We start from the raw sequence: 14,659 nt of genomic DNA on the forward strand, positions 1-14,659 counted from the left end.
GTAGGGAAACCAGAGAAGGTTAGGGTTAGGGTTAAGCCTGAGGAAACCCCACATATACTGGCTTAGATGATCAAATAGGGACATTGCCTGTTGAGCGAACTTCCTGTGAACGTAACATTTGGACACCTAATTTGATTACTCTCTTTTTGATTAGTAAAGAGAGTCATTTGATAAGTCAATGCAGATGCTCACGGGAGCGTGTCTATGTTCCCACAGCCCTATGTTCCATCATTTCCAAGGTTGATTTTCTTTAACCCTAACCCTAAACCCAATATAAACGAGACTGTGGGATCATAGGGCTGTGGGAACATAAGACTGTGGAAACATAGGGCCTAATTTTCTAAATTCTTCGTAACAAGAAAAAAAAAAATCTTAGAAATGTGGGAATATAGGGTTGACCCCATGCTGACAAGTTCATGACTCATACAAAAACACTTAAACAGTGCATATTTTACTTGGGTGTGGTACATGGTACATGCATATGTGCACTACTGTAATAAACACAATTGTGATGGGATGCCTGTGAGGTTGGAGGCTGGAGGTTGGGCTTCCAAAGGTTTCACTGAAACTATCCCTGGGACAAAGCTGTGTCAATGAAATGTTGAAATTAAAGCCTTGACGTAGGATTAGAGAATAATATATGCCAGTATGAAGATTGGAAATGGCTCCTGCTTTGGAATATTGACCTCTGAACTTTGACCTCAGTGCATGCCCTGCTGAAAAATCCAGCTAGCCATGGCTGGTCTCCCAGCCTGGCCTAGCTTTTTTCCAGCCTGGCCTAGCTGGTTTTAGCCTGACCAGCTAAAACCAGCTAAGACCAGCTAAAAAATGTTCAAAACCCCTCTAAAACCAATCTGCTATAGCTACTTCCAGTTTAAACCAGCTTAGACAAGCCAACTGTCTTAGGCTGGTTTTAGCTGTCATTCAAAATACAGAAGGGGCGAAATACATCGGACCAATTGTTATAGAGAGCTCTTTAGCTATGTGACTATACTCTTAAGGATAGAGTCACTAAAATGGGGTGCAGTCAATTATGGTCAAAATTGATTCTCACCTATTTAGCAGTTATATAAAATATTATCACACAAATGCGATTACATCCACTTAAATCCCGCCTAATTGTACTCTTAATTCAGTATTTATTACTTTCAATTTTAAGTAATAAGCTATATTTATTTAAAACTACAATTTCCTATAGCAGCACCCTCCAGCTTGACACAAATTAGCGCCATATTTGTAGTTCTTCCAGTTACCAAAGTATTGCTGTGAATAGGGTTGTAAAAAGATACATCTACGGAATATATCAAACCTATAGTAGCCTAAAACCGAAGTCATACTTACACTGTATTTATAGATCTATGTTGAGAAAAAGTAAAGATGTTAGTTAATATTTTGGAGCAGCTTTATAAAAACATCAGCAGCACCACTCTCGTTGTCTTAGCAAATTAGGGGTTAAATATAGGGTTATAAAACCATCTATGCACATAATATAAAAAGGTTTTACTGCAGCCGGAGTTTTACAACGTTTGTTTGGCCATGGCTTTACTAAACTGCCCCCTTACTTAGAAATTAGCAGTTAGCATGTTGTTAACAGTGTAGGATTAATGTGATATGAATAATGCTATTTGGGTGAACATGACGCTGTTTGTAGTTTGCATTTACTTTTGGATGTGAAACTTACTTTAGTAAATTGTAGTAGGCCTATTACCTATTACAACACTTTGTTAATGAATACTACAGAACCCTGATAAAGTGTAGCCTACTGTTTTGTTTTTACTACGGTAAACTGTAGTGTAGTTCACTCAACAGGCAATGCCATCACAATTGTCATATAATTGTCTTAACAATTGTCTTTACAGTAGTGTACGCACCACACAAGTAAAATATGCACCATTTAAGTGTTTTTGCACGAAAGTGTTTGCTAAGTGTTTTTGCACAATTCATGTAGCCTACTTGTGAGCATCTGCATTATAGAGAATAAGTCAATTAGGTGTCCAAATGGTACTTTCATAGCAGGCAATGCCATCACAATGGTGTTTATTAGTGCACATACGTATGTACCACAGTAAAATAGGCTACACTATAGGCCTAAGTGCTTTTGCATGAGTCATGAACTTGTGAGAAATAAAAACTATAGTAAGCATGATACATTTAATTTTTGTTTATTTGATGAATGGAAAGTTTAAAATAATTATTTTATATTATTTAACAGAAAGCTTTTGTAGCATTGTAAATGTCTTTACTGTCACTTTTAATTAATGTAATGTATCCTTGCTGAATAAAATTATAAGTCTACTTTCTTTAATTTATTTTTTTAAATATGTATTCTGTTAAGTTCACACAACCGGCCATTACAATTGTGTTTATTACAGTAGTGAACATATGTATGCATCAAGACAAAGGAAGAAATTTCTCCACAGATTTACAGGATGTCAGTGAAAGTGGATTTTATCGATGATACAATATGGAAAACATAACAGAAAAACATCTATGGTTTAAATTCCATTTGATGATGTTCAACAAACAGTGAATAGATATTGCATACGTACACATACAGAATAATATGAAGAAATTGAAGAAGATCAGAGGCAATATTACATACCCTGTCAATGTACTTCATGCAAAAGTTACAGTGATTTATTAAAGCAGTAGGCTACTAAGGACTTTTTAGTTCACTAACAAACTTTTAACATTATTATTTCACTACTGGTGATGCCAGTCAAGAGAGACACTTATTAGCTTTGGTTTGAAATGTCAAATTCAATTGCACTATTTTCCAACAGACAAACAGACGATTGATAGAACTGTTGTGCCCACATCTAGCGTCCTCTATCAAGTCACAGGAACCTGTAGAGGAATTGTAAGGAAAAACAGAAAGAAAAAGATGACATCACACAGCAGTCAAGGTCCCAAAAAAAGATGACAATTCCAAATATCTACAAATAGTCTACAATGCTGCATTTCCAGCATCAAAATAACTTTTTAATCATTATCTTTACTCGTCAAAAGAAAATGCAGCTTCATGTAAACGATACCAAGATATCATACAAGTGGCTATAAATATTTGGCTGGAGATATTGTGAAATTGTGACAGACAAGCATTTAATTACAGATTACTACAGCAGAATAACATTGTGGTCAACTTCGTAATAAACATAAAACTTCTTCATGTCAGATCATGTTCATTATTTTCTTACCATCTGCCCACTCTCTCATTTTGCAGCTGGTGCTTTCAGGGTTTCCAGGTCCCAAAGTGGATCTGCTTTAGAAGTCTAAAATTACAAGAAACGTATTATTAGTGTACGAACCACCATTTGATTTTTGTTATCTGATTACTTGATAATTCAGGTTATTCTGTTTAATCATGTTCATATTGTTAAAAACAAGTTACATTTGTTTCTTGGATATTAAACAGGTCTCTTTTTTATGTATTTAAATTTATATGTAATTTTATGCCAATATTAAATCAGTTTGATGCTTAGAAGGCATAATTATTGCATTGCCAATGAATAATAGATCAAAAGATCCAACTGCTACTGGTCTTCTATCCAAATACAGAGGCATATAATGATGGCACTTGGCACATCTATGGTGCTTTTCCACTACACAGTACCAGCTCGCCCCGACTCGCCTTTGTTTGGTTTTCCACATGTATAAAAGTTGTACCTGTAACTGCTTCCAGGTACTTTTTTTCGTATCACCTCCGGCCAGGTTCGAGCGAGCTGAGGCGATACTAAAACATTGTGAAAACCAGGCAGACTGCTGATTGGTCAGAGAGAATCGTCACTATTCACTGCATCACTGCAAAGTAACGAGTGAATAACCCCGTCATTTTTAAATAGTTTACTTTTTGCTATGAGAAACAGCCACATCCAGAGGATCAAAAACAGCATATACACTCGATTTCCTCCATTGCCCTGTGTGTGTGGGTAGCGGGAGTGTGTCGCTATGACAACCAGGTACTATTGTGGAGGTACTAGCTGCAATGGAAAACACAGTGAAAAGCTAGCCGAGCCAAGCTGGTACTGTGTAGTGGAAAACTGCCATTACATGGCATGCCAACTACTGTTCCACTTCCTTCCCTAGTGTGGAACCAGGACCATTATGATGTTTACCACACAATGTCATCTGAACAAAGGGACACAAACCTGAACATCAAGGGCATATAGTAAAGCAAATGTCTCCAAATACATCCATTTTAATTAATCTAAACCCTAATAAAAAATTTGATAGTTTCCTACCTGGACCATGCCCCACCCATCCATCAAGTTACAAGTAATCCTGTTTACAAACAAGACACATACAGAAAAACACAGGTGAAAAAAAAAATAACATCTTTCACAGACATAAATATAAATGAAGTTTTATTAACTAAGTTTGGGAGGAACACGTTCAGATAATTAACACGAGTGGATAGCACTCAGCAAACAATGACAAGAGGGTATCTATAGACTCAACAGTTTTACCTCGATCCATTAACAGTTTGCATCATCCCTCCACCACCCCTTCTCCACACTTCTAGTTCTGAACACTTACACGGGGGGAGTACTCTGGATTCGGGCCTAATCCGAGCTCGGAGCCCTCCCTCCGGACAGCACGCCAAATAGGCATTAAACCTTGCTACCTGAAATTATATGTAAGTGTGAACTAGTGAACATTTATTCATACAAAACTGACATTTAATACAATATTTTAAATTAAGTTATTTCTAAAGATCTGTATGAACTGTATATAGCATAGTTTTTTAGACAATGAATAACAAGCCAAAAACTTTGTAGTTATTTTATTCATTATAATTTTAAAATTAACAAACAAAATGCTTAACTCATTCTTCAAGAAGGGAGGAGGGCTCCCAGGAGTCCTTCCATTTGGTCCCACTGTAAAGATACAACGTTTAAAGTAAAAATTTACATTTGCTGAGTAACTCTGTCAGGCTAGCAAAATGGTATATCATTTTATGAAATATAACTATTAAAAAAAACTGTTAACATTGTTAATGTTTAAACTGTTGTGTATGGTGTCAGTGTGTAATAAACTGTACATTAGTACACCTACCAGGTCTTGCATGGAACCCAACAAATAAGGACCTCCTCTGTTCCCTATAGAATAAACACACACAGAAAAACTATCACAACACAACATCCAGCAACGTTTGTCTTGGCACAAGTCTTGCAATTGTGGTGGTAGCAAGTAAGTCATGTCAGGAGTACTCAAAATATACTTTGTTGGAAAATATTAACATGTAATAACATTAAAACAAGAACATTTATTGCTGTAAGGTGGTGTTTCAAAGTGGTACAGTACAATATCATACATCTGAGTGGTCTAGTAAATTACATGAAAACATTGTGACAGTTTCAATTCATGTTAACTTTACATTACCAACGTAATCATTCTACTATTTTATCTTTACATTAATGTTTTCAAGGTTTCTGCAAGTTTCAAAAAGTAAATTACATTTAATTAGTAAATAAATATTTTTAAGATTTTAAGAATTTAAGACCTATTTCATGTCAATACTTGCAAAAAAGTATGAAGGCTATAAGGAAAATCAAAGACGAATAATTACTTGCAAAATTACATTAATGTGCAATTGTAGGTTTCATATTTGTCAGACAGACAGACAACTAATAACTACAACAAGTAACGTTAAATAAATTCCAACATAAGACCTACCTAAACATATATTGGTTGGTAACCGAAGTATTGATTGGACAGCAGTCTACATCATATGAGCAATACGTACAGCCAAATTATTTTCTGTTATTGTAAAGTATGTATGCATCTTGTTTGTAAAACTCTGGTTAAATTAGTGCTCAGTGCATGAACACTAAATCCAGATTATTGTTCTCCAAACATCCAGTTGTAGAGTCAAGTGCTCAAACAATGAAGACATTTTTTTAACGCAGTATTAAACCGCATGTCCACCAAACCGTTTTTAGCCAGCTGAAAACGCTAGGCGCTCTGCTGAAATCACATATTATATGAAATATCAACAAAAGTGTACTAGTATCTCATTTCACAGATCATTTTATTTCTGTGTTGTTAAAAATTCCAATAAATTTAAATGTGAGCAAGCAGAATGTGACAGTTGGTCTGTGTGGCATTTGTCCAGCCCCTCCTCCACTGTGATTGGACGGCTGGGTAAAAAGTGACAGTGATGAGCGCTGCGTTTTACCCAAAGTTGAACATTCGTCAACTCTCGGCGACTGGTAAAAAACGCAGAAGGCTCGGTATATCAGCGTGTAAAATACGCTCAGCACCTTGTTACACCCATGCATGTTTTAAAACCACGGCGCTCCCATTAAAAACAATTGGAAAAATACGGCAGTCGCGTGAAAAAAACCGCTTTGGTGGACACATGGCCTTTTTTCATTGTAGAATCAAAAAGGATTAAAATATTAATAATGAGTGAATGAGGGTACATTGATATAAAGCAAGACAGTTTGAAATGGCTTTAGAAAGACAAACCTCTCTCACTCTTCTTTTCAAAACTTTGGAGTACTCAAAGTTGTTTGCCTCACTCTTATACAGCATTCTGGACACTCATCTGAAAGATAGGCAATATAACATTGAAATAAGTATACCAATATACCAGTATAGACAATACCAAACTGTGGCAAACTGTTACCAAATACCCTGAATCAATGTGTAATTGATACATCATATCATTTTAAATAGAGAAAATTTACTTAAAGGTACAATATGCAAGAATTTTTTTGCCGCTAGAGGGCGCTACATTCCAAACAACAACAACGGCGTAGCTTGATGACGATGTGAAGGAGCGTGGAATGATGGGAACTGTCGTTTTAAACTCCACCGTGGATGTAAATCAGTCAGACGGGAATCGAAAAATCATGTTCATGGATGAGGCTAAGTTCTATTTTTATAAATGTTGCGTTTAATGACATGCTTTTTGTGGCGAGGGGGGCGTGGTTCAGCGCGGTCTGTAACGGGAGAGAGAAGAGACGAGCAAGTAGGTCAAGTGCAAAGTATTATTGGCGTGGAGAGCTTATAAGCCGCGCTGGAACGAGAGAGAGACTGGAGAGAAAATTGGACGCAGAGAAAGAGAACCGGTGGATCCGAGCTCTCATTTTTGAACTGTTTTGTGCCGTCGCGGTTGCCACGGTAAATGCGCGTTGTGCGCGGCTTTTGTTTGTTTTGCTTTATTTTAATAAAGTAGCCTACGAGTCCCAGTCACGCCGACCCCTGTCTTCTTCCTTCCTGACTCTTAAACCTCATCACACTTTTATTTCATTAAAATGAATTAACCGCAAGAAAAGTAAGGTTTAATACTAAATTGGTTATCATAGATGTTACTGTATTTGTTGAATTCATTGTTGTGATAACGCTGCGCAGTTTTACGTGTTCTAAACAATTGTTGTAAAAGTACATTCGAACATGCCCACATCATTTGCCAAAATACTGATTAATCTTTATGTATAACACATGCTATGTTTATTTACATGGCCATAAACACCAGACGTGATAAACAATGTCAATAAACTAAACACAAATCTAAAGCAATAATACTTTCCTTACATAAACATAACTATTACCGAATGCTACATTTGGAAAATATAAAATTAAGCATGCTTTGTCGACAGAACCAGCAGCAATCGGTAAAGAATAATTGTGTACCATAACGACTGCAAGAAACAAGCTAAAGTTTGTAGCTTGATAGACGCTACAACTACAACTTCCGCATTTGTCCAGGACTCCACGCAGTATGAGCGGAAACCGAGGGTAACGCGGATATGACGCAATTGACTGGCGACTCCCAGCTCACCCCTGTTCTAACGCCCCGTTTCCTTGGATAAAATCGCAATTTTCTCACGATTTAAAAATAGTTGGAAACATTTGGGATATTGTAAGTAATCAACTTAACAAAATATATAACACTGGCCTTGAGATTTTGGGATATTTTAATGCAAAATTCTTACATATTGTACCTTTAACACTTTTTTTTTTGCTTCATCTTGCTGGCTACCCTCTGTTGGACTGAATCTGTATAAAGAATATACAACATACCACATTTTATTAAACATTATTTCAGTCAGGGCCACAATCATCAAACATGATTGACAGTTAGCATACAGTTTTGATTGGCGATCTAGTTTTGCTCTGGACAAGAACTCCATGCGCATCCATGCTGCCTAGCATGAATAAGAGCAGGGAGAGCAGCAATAACAGAACAGAACCAACATTAATGTATTGCAGATATCATTAATTATTTGTAATGTACAACAATATTAGAGAATTTAAGTCTCATTCAGAGGGAATCAGAATGCCACATACTGATTGATGAGAGGAGGAGCTGGGGATGGAGGAGAGTAAATAGCTCCTGGGAAACGCAATAGCTTTTAATAATACTGGAGGAGCGTATATATGTATTCAGTGATAGGCGTTGTATTCCTATAGGTAGACGTGGATCAGCTGATGCGAGCTTGTCTAACGTGACCTGCCAGAACTGGGTTCTACAGACTCATTTAGAATGTACAGTATCAGTCAAAAGATTGGGCACGCTTTCCCATTCTCTCAAATGGGTATGTGGGTTCCAACTTTTGACAGGTACTGTATTAAAAAAAACATAGTTCTGAGATGCCCCACATATTATTCACTAATAAGACATTACTGACAATTAAGGAAATATACTTCACTTCTTTGTCTTTTTGCCTTAGGGCCCCGGGGTCTTGTAGCTTCTGATGAGCCTGTGGTCTCGCTGACAGTAGCTACTGGAGGGTTCTCGGTCTCGCTGACAGTAGCTACTGGAGGGTTCTCGGTCTCGCTGACAATAGCTTCTGGAGGGTTCTCGGTCTCGCTGACAATAGCTTCTGGAGGGTTCTCGGTCTCGCTGACAATAGCTTCTGGAGGGTTCTCGGTCTCGCTGACAGTAGCTTCTGGAGGGTTCTCGGTCTCGCTGACAGTAGCTACTGGAGGGTTCTCGGTCTCGCTGACAGTAGCTACTGGAGGGTTCTCGGTCTCGCTGACAGTAGCTTCTGGAGGGTTCTCGGTCTCGCTGGAGACAACTGCAACAACTGGAAGTATCTCGAGCCAAAATGGCATGGCAGTTCGGGACATAGTCACGAAATTTAATCTATTGATTCGTGTTCGTGGACACGAATTTCCCCATTTTTTCGTGTCACTCTGCACGACTTTCAATCTAATGTATTTCAATGGGACGTATTTTTCCTGCCTGCACCATGTTTTTCTTTCGAGAGCACAGTATTGTTTTTTCTCAATTGTTATTCATTTTGCAAACTTTAAGAGCTACATTACTCAACATTTAATCAAGAGATTTTAATCCTCGTTTTTATTGCTTTATATTCGGTAGGTTACTCAACATGAATCTATTGATTCGTGTCTATGGGCACGAATTTGCTTCTTTTTTTTCGTGTCACTCTGCACGACTTTCAATCTAATGTATTTCAATGGGGCGTAGATATGCACCACGTCTTTCTTTCGAGAGCACACTATTGTTTTTTCTCAAATGTTAGGCTATTCCCTTTGCAAACTTTAAGGGCTACATTACTCAAGATTTAATCAGGAGATTTTAATCCTTGTTGTATTGCTTTATATTCGGTAGGTTACTCAACACGAATTGATTCGTGTCTATGAGCACGAATTTCCTTCTTTTTTTCGTGCCACACAACACGACTTCCAATCTAATGTATTTCAATGGGACGTATTTTTCGTGCCTGCACCACGTCTTTCTTTGCAACATCGTCTCACCCCTATTCGTCACATAGGCTATGCCGTCTGGTCATTTCCCCCTCACGTCCAAAGCCGACGTTGAGGGTACCCCCCTATTCGTCACTTGACAACGGAGAGGGTCGTCCGATAGATTTGAGTGCAAATCCCTCATCTTTGAATTTTGAACTTTGATTATTTTTCTAACCCTAACTTTTTTTCCTCTCTTTTTTATATAATTTTGGGCTACATTAAAATTACATAAAGGACGGTATATTTTCTATATGCTTAAAACATGCCTTAATTTAGGTGGGATATTTTATAATTTTCGATCACATATTGTGGTAATTTCCCCCTTACGTCCATAAGCCGACGTTGAGGGTAGCTAGCTGAAACACTTTTCTAAATCGGTAATATCAACGATTTTTCCTCTCTTTTTTTATATAATTTTGGACTACATTAAAACGACATAATTGCAGGACTGCATATTTGCTGTAGGCTTAAAACATGCCTTAATTTATTGTGGGATATTTTATAATTGTCGATGGTATTTCAATTTGCAATGGCTTATCGTGAGCCTACTTTGCTGCTTTTTTTTTTGCGCAAAAAAAAAGAAAAAAAGAATAGCCTAGTTTTATAGAACTTTCATCTCAATACTGATTATGAAGTTGTAATAAATTAATTATATAGCCTACTGCAGAAATGTTTAAATTACTTTATATGGACATATCCTTTGGCAAAGAGATGGATGCATTCTGGGAAGTGATATGTGTTTAAATGTAATGGCTACATACTCGTGTTTCCTTCACTTGGACATTTATGCTGACCCCTTTAAAATGTTTAGCACGGATATAAAATATTAAGACTGTACTTTTTAATTATGATTGATATTTTGGCTCAATTTTGTGCAACACGTCACTGTGTGTGTGACCATCGCAGAAACCATTGCCCAGCGCGATTCCACCACGGTAAGTCGCTTACAACAGCCTAATAAGCAAGATGAATTCATAAGCATTATTTACACGTCCAAAATTAATAAAATTACGAGTTTATAAAAAAAAAACATGTTCTAAGCCTAGATATAGGTTCTAGATGTATATATGTATATATAGGTATATAAAAAAAAAACATGTTGATATATATATATATCAACATGTTTTTTTGTTTGTTTTTTTGACGTGTAAATGCTTATTGAGAATTTATTGGGGGAATAGTAACTTTAATTGGGGACATCTAGATGATGTAATTTTCTCTCGATCATCGTGGTTCACACACAACGTCACTGTAATGTGTCAGTAATAACAATATTATCACTTGATCTAACGTTATAACGTTACTGCACATAACGCTGCCTTTATATCTGGGATGGCGAAACCTAGACACATACACGCCATTAAAAAAAAAATTTTTACGCGACTTTTAACAGTAGCACAGGAAATAGGAACAACGTGAATCTGTATTTATTTATCCTAAGAATTTACAAGAAAATGGGAATCACTCACTATTAGAGTACACTTTTTAAATCTTATATCAACATAACACTACATAATTAACATTTTCTGTTGTTCTCCCTGCAGATCCTGTCAAACATCACCCGTCGAACCTATCCGAACCTGATTTTCAAAACCCAAAGGCACTTTTTAAGAGCCAACCTCTATCTCTTCATTATTTTCTATATCTTACATCCTCTCTGTTACTCTCTTTCATCCTCAATCTTTATCTATCTCACAGTCTTTATCTATTGCTCTTTCTTTCCTCCCTGTCTGTCTTTGTCTACTTGTCTGTCTTACCCATCTTTGTCAGTCTGTCTGTTTGTATCTGACTGTCTGTTTGTATCTGACTGTCTGTCTGTATCTGACTGTCTGTCTGTCTGTATCTGACTGTCTGTTTGTATCTGACTGTCTGTCTGTATCTGACTGTCTGTCTGTCTGTATCTGACTGTCTGTATCTGACTGTTTGTTATAATGCCAGGGGGGTCTACAAAAAAGATCTGCCCCTTTTGCCAGGGGATTTTATTTTGCGCTCAAAAGATCTGCTCACATTGTAAAAAGGAGCAGCCTCTGAAGCAGCGCCTCAAGAAGAAGCTTCAGAGGTTTGATGAGAAGCGAGAGGAATGGGTGGTTGGTCGTAAGAAAAACCACAACACTGCATCCATCAAGGATGAAGCCAATATCATGGTACGTACAATTTCATACATGACAGTAAACTGTCCAGATCATCTAGGAAGTACATTCAGTGGTACCATTTGTTATTAAGTGAGCATGCCAGCGCAAGGTCAGAAAGGCATTATTTTTTGCCAATATAGATGAATCTTTTTTTTCCAATGATACTTTGTCCTCCCTGTGTCATCAGAATCAATTTAAAAGTATAATTTAACTATCAACTTTGAAGGCACACGTAATTGTGATTTGTAGTTTTTATTTTAGTGGCAATACCCTTAAGTAATCACATCTTCACCGTAATACATCACATACCAAAATGATCTACCAGAGCAAAATTTGAACACACAGCAAATATAATTGAAACTCAGGAATTCTTGAGTTCATAACATATACAGGCATGCATTATGACAGAATTACAGGTGGAATTTAATAATCAAACTTTCTTATCGAGTGGATGAGAAATAACACATGAACTGCATTCATACTGTACTACTCAAAGCACTTTAAAATGTGAATGCGTCAACTGTAAATATGTGCAGCATTCACCCATTTGGTCACGTAATCGCTAAGGTTCTGCCTTTATTTTTACTAAATCTTTAGATTGTCATTGTCCAGTTGCACAATGGTTACATAATCTTATCAATGTAGGTGCAAAACCCGAGCTACTAATGTTACAAAAATAAATATTTATATAAAGTTATATAAAGGGTTCCCTCATGGTGTCAGATTCATCTTTTTACTGTTTTTCTATATAGAGTTGTTTTTTGCTTCTATTGTATGAGCCTTTCCTGTTTGCACATACAGCTAAACTCACCATTAGGTTAAAAATCCTGAATGGCAGTAACCTGGATGCTGTCATTAATAATGTTATATATTTTTTAATTAATATTCTTAGTTATTTTTTATGTTGTTTTTCTATTACTTTAAACAGCAAACACACAATTTTGTCATTGCAGCTTGAGAAACTCCATGCCATTGGCTACAAACCAGTTCTGCTACTAGGAAAGGAGAACAAAAAAAAAGAAATTAAGTGCGAAATATTAACGCCTCGCTGCACACTCTCCACCTTTGCCCAGGACTACCTACAGAAGATAGGTTCATTTTATGAATACCTTTGTGAAGGTGAGATGCATGCACTGTATCTTAAAGTCACAGTTCACAACTTGTGTTGAGTACGCAAAATATTTTATTAATGTTTAAATCTTAAAGGAATGGCTCACCCCTGAAACTTAAATTCAGTCATTCTATTTTTCTGCTGCTGAATGCTTGTATGATCATAGTCTACTCTATGTGACGTCTCTACCAACGCATTTAATGTAGACGCAAATGGGTAGAAAAACATAAAAATTCACACCTGGCAATTGATTATGGGAATTGAAGTAAACTATTTCAAAACAGTAGTTTCCTGCAACTGCAGATGTAGACATGTAGATTCTAAGTGTATTGAGCCCTGTTTGTATTAATAGCATGCAGCACACTGGTCTACAATGGGATTTGGCACCCAGAGTTAAGTGCATTCAAGCATATACTGTCAACTTTAGAATTATGTTTGGTATGTTTTTGTAGGAGACATATTTCATTTCTGTTTTCAGCCCACATACAACCATATTTTTAATGTTTAGGCACTCTGACCACAGCAATTTTTGTAGTGACATACTAATTGAACACATTACATTTGCAAAGACCCGTTTTGGTCACTGGGTCAATGAATCAAATGATAATGAATCTATATATACTCATTGAAACAATATCGAGGACAGTGCTAAAATGTAGATCATTAACGGAAATAGCACAAAGAAAAAGAAAACCATCAAATTTTTGCTGGATACACCACAAACTTACACTGCTACTAACTTTGAGGCATAAAGCCCAAAGTTTTTTAGCGCACGCAGTCTAGTCTTAACTGAATAGTTTGACCCAGACTGTAAACGAACATTATACTTGTCATTTTTTCAATAGATATTATGAGCACTCTGGGTTTTATTTTTCTGACTTAAAGATATATTGTATTGGTTATCGTCATAGAAAATCAATCAGATATATTACAGATATCTAATACATCCAGTAGACTCTCAATAGTTCTCCTTGCCTTCAAATCTGGTTGGAGAAAATTTGGTATATATTATTCAAACACATTTACCTAACAGTTAAAACAGGTACAGATCAAGCTTATGGTTAACCTCTATGTTTTAAATAAGCAAAACACAACACTTGTTTAACTTGCACAGGATGGACCCAGGATTCCAGTGGCAATGAGGATCAGCTGATTACTCTGCAGCTCACACCCTGCGAGGCGAGCCCCACGGAGGGGCAAGTGGAGCAGGCGGAATCCACGGAGGGGCAAGTGGAGCAGGCGGAATCCACGGAGGGGCAAGTGGAGCAGGCGGAATCCACGGAGGGGCAAGGCGGAATCCACGGAGGGGCAAGTGGAGCAGGCGGAATCCACGGAGGGGCAAGGTAATTAGAACAAATTTAAAGAGTTACAGTTTATATTTGTAAAGGCCAAAACCTTAACTTGACTTCAAGTGTTTTTCCCCCATAGAGCTTGATGCAGGTTAGGGCTCTTTTCAACGAAATGAACTCAAACACACCATGCTATAACTTTTTTGCTGCTTGATAAAGTAAAACTCACTAGGTGATGATACACAGGGCAACTTTTTTAGCAATGTTGCTGGGCAATCTTGCCGAGCGATTGTTCCTTGGGCACTTTCACATTGAAAATGGGCAACACATTTCTATCTGGATAATTTAGATGGGTTGTGGGCCCTGTGTCTCATCTGGTTGCCCGTTGACGGCAACATTGCTAA

General features: G+C 37.1%; 2 long non-coding RNA genes across 3 annotated transcripts; one reads left to right on the forward strand and one right to left on the reverse strand.

Annotated features, from left to right (window-relative positions):
* Positions 1–2,146: 2,146 nt before the first annotated feature.
* Positions 2,147–6,517, reverse strand: LOC309480688. 2 transcript variants are annotated; one of them, XR_014199720.1, is made up of 7 exons: positions 6,472–6,517; positions 5,056–5,099; positions 4,826–4,877; positions 4,537–4,624; positions 4,242–4,281; positions 3,198–3,272; positions 2,147–2,847 (listed from the first exon to the last, which is right to left on the reverse strand). It is a non-coding gene; the product is annotated as an uncharacterized lncRNA (long non-coding RNA). The 2 variants fall into 2 exon arrangements; XR_014199721.1 differs by having other exon boundaries at positions 4,467–4,624.
* Positions 6,518–11,108: 4,591 nt separating this feature from the next.
* Positions 11,109–14,210, forward strand: LOC309474385. Its single transcript, XR_014197283.1, has 3 exons — positions 11,109–11,867; positions 12,809–12,974; positions 14,081–14,210. It is a non-coding gene; the product is annotated as an uncharacterized lncRNA (long non-coding RNA).
* The last annotated feature ends 449 nt before the right edge of the window (positions 14,211–14,659 follow it).

The sequence above is a fragment of the Leuciscus leuciscus genome (genome assembly GCF_965113295.1).
Source record: "Leuciscus leuciscus genome assembly, chromosome: 1".
NCBI lineage: Eukaryota > Metazoa > Chordata > Actinopteri > Cypriniformes > Leuciscidae > Leuciscus > Leuciscus leuciscus.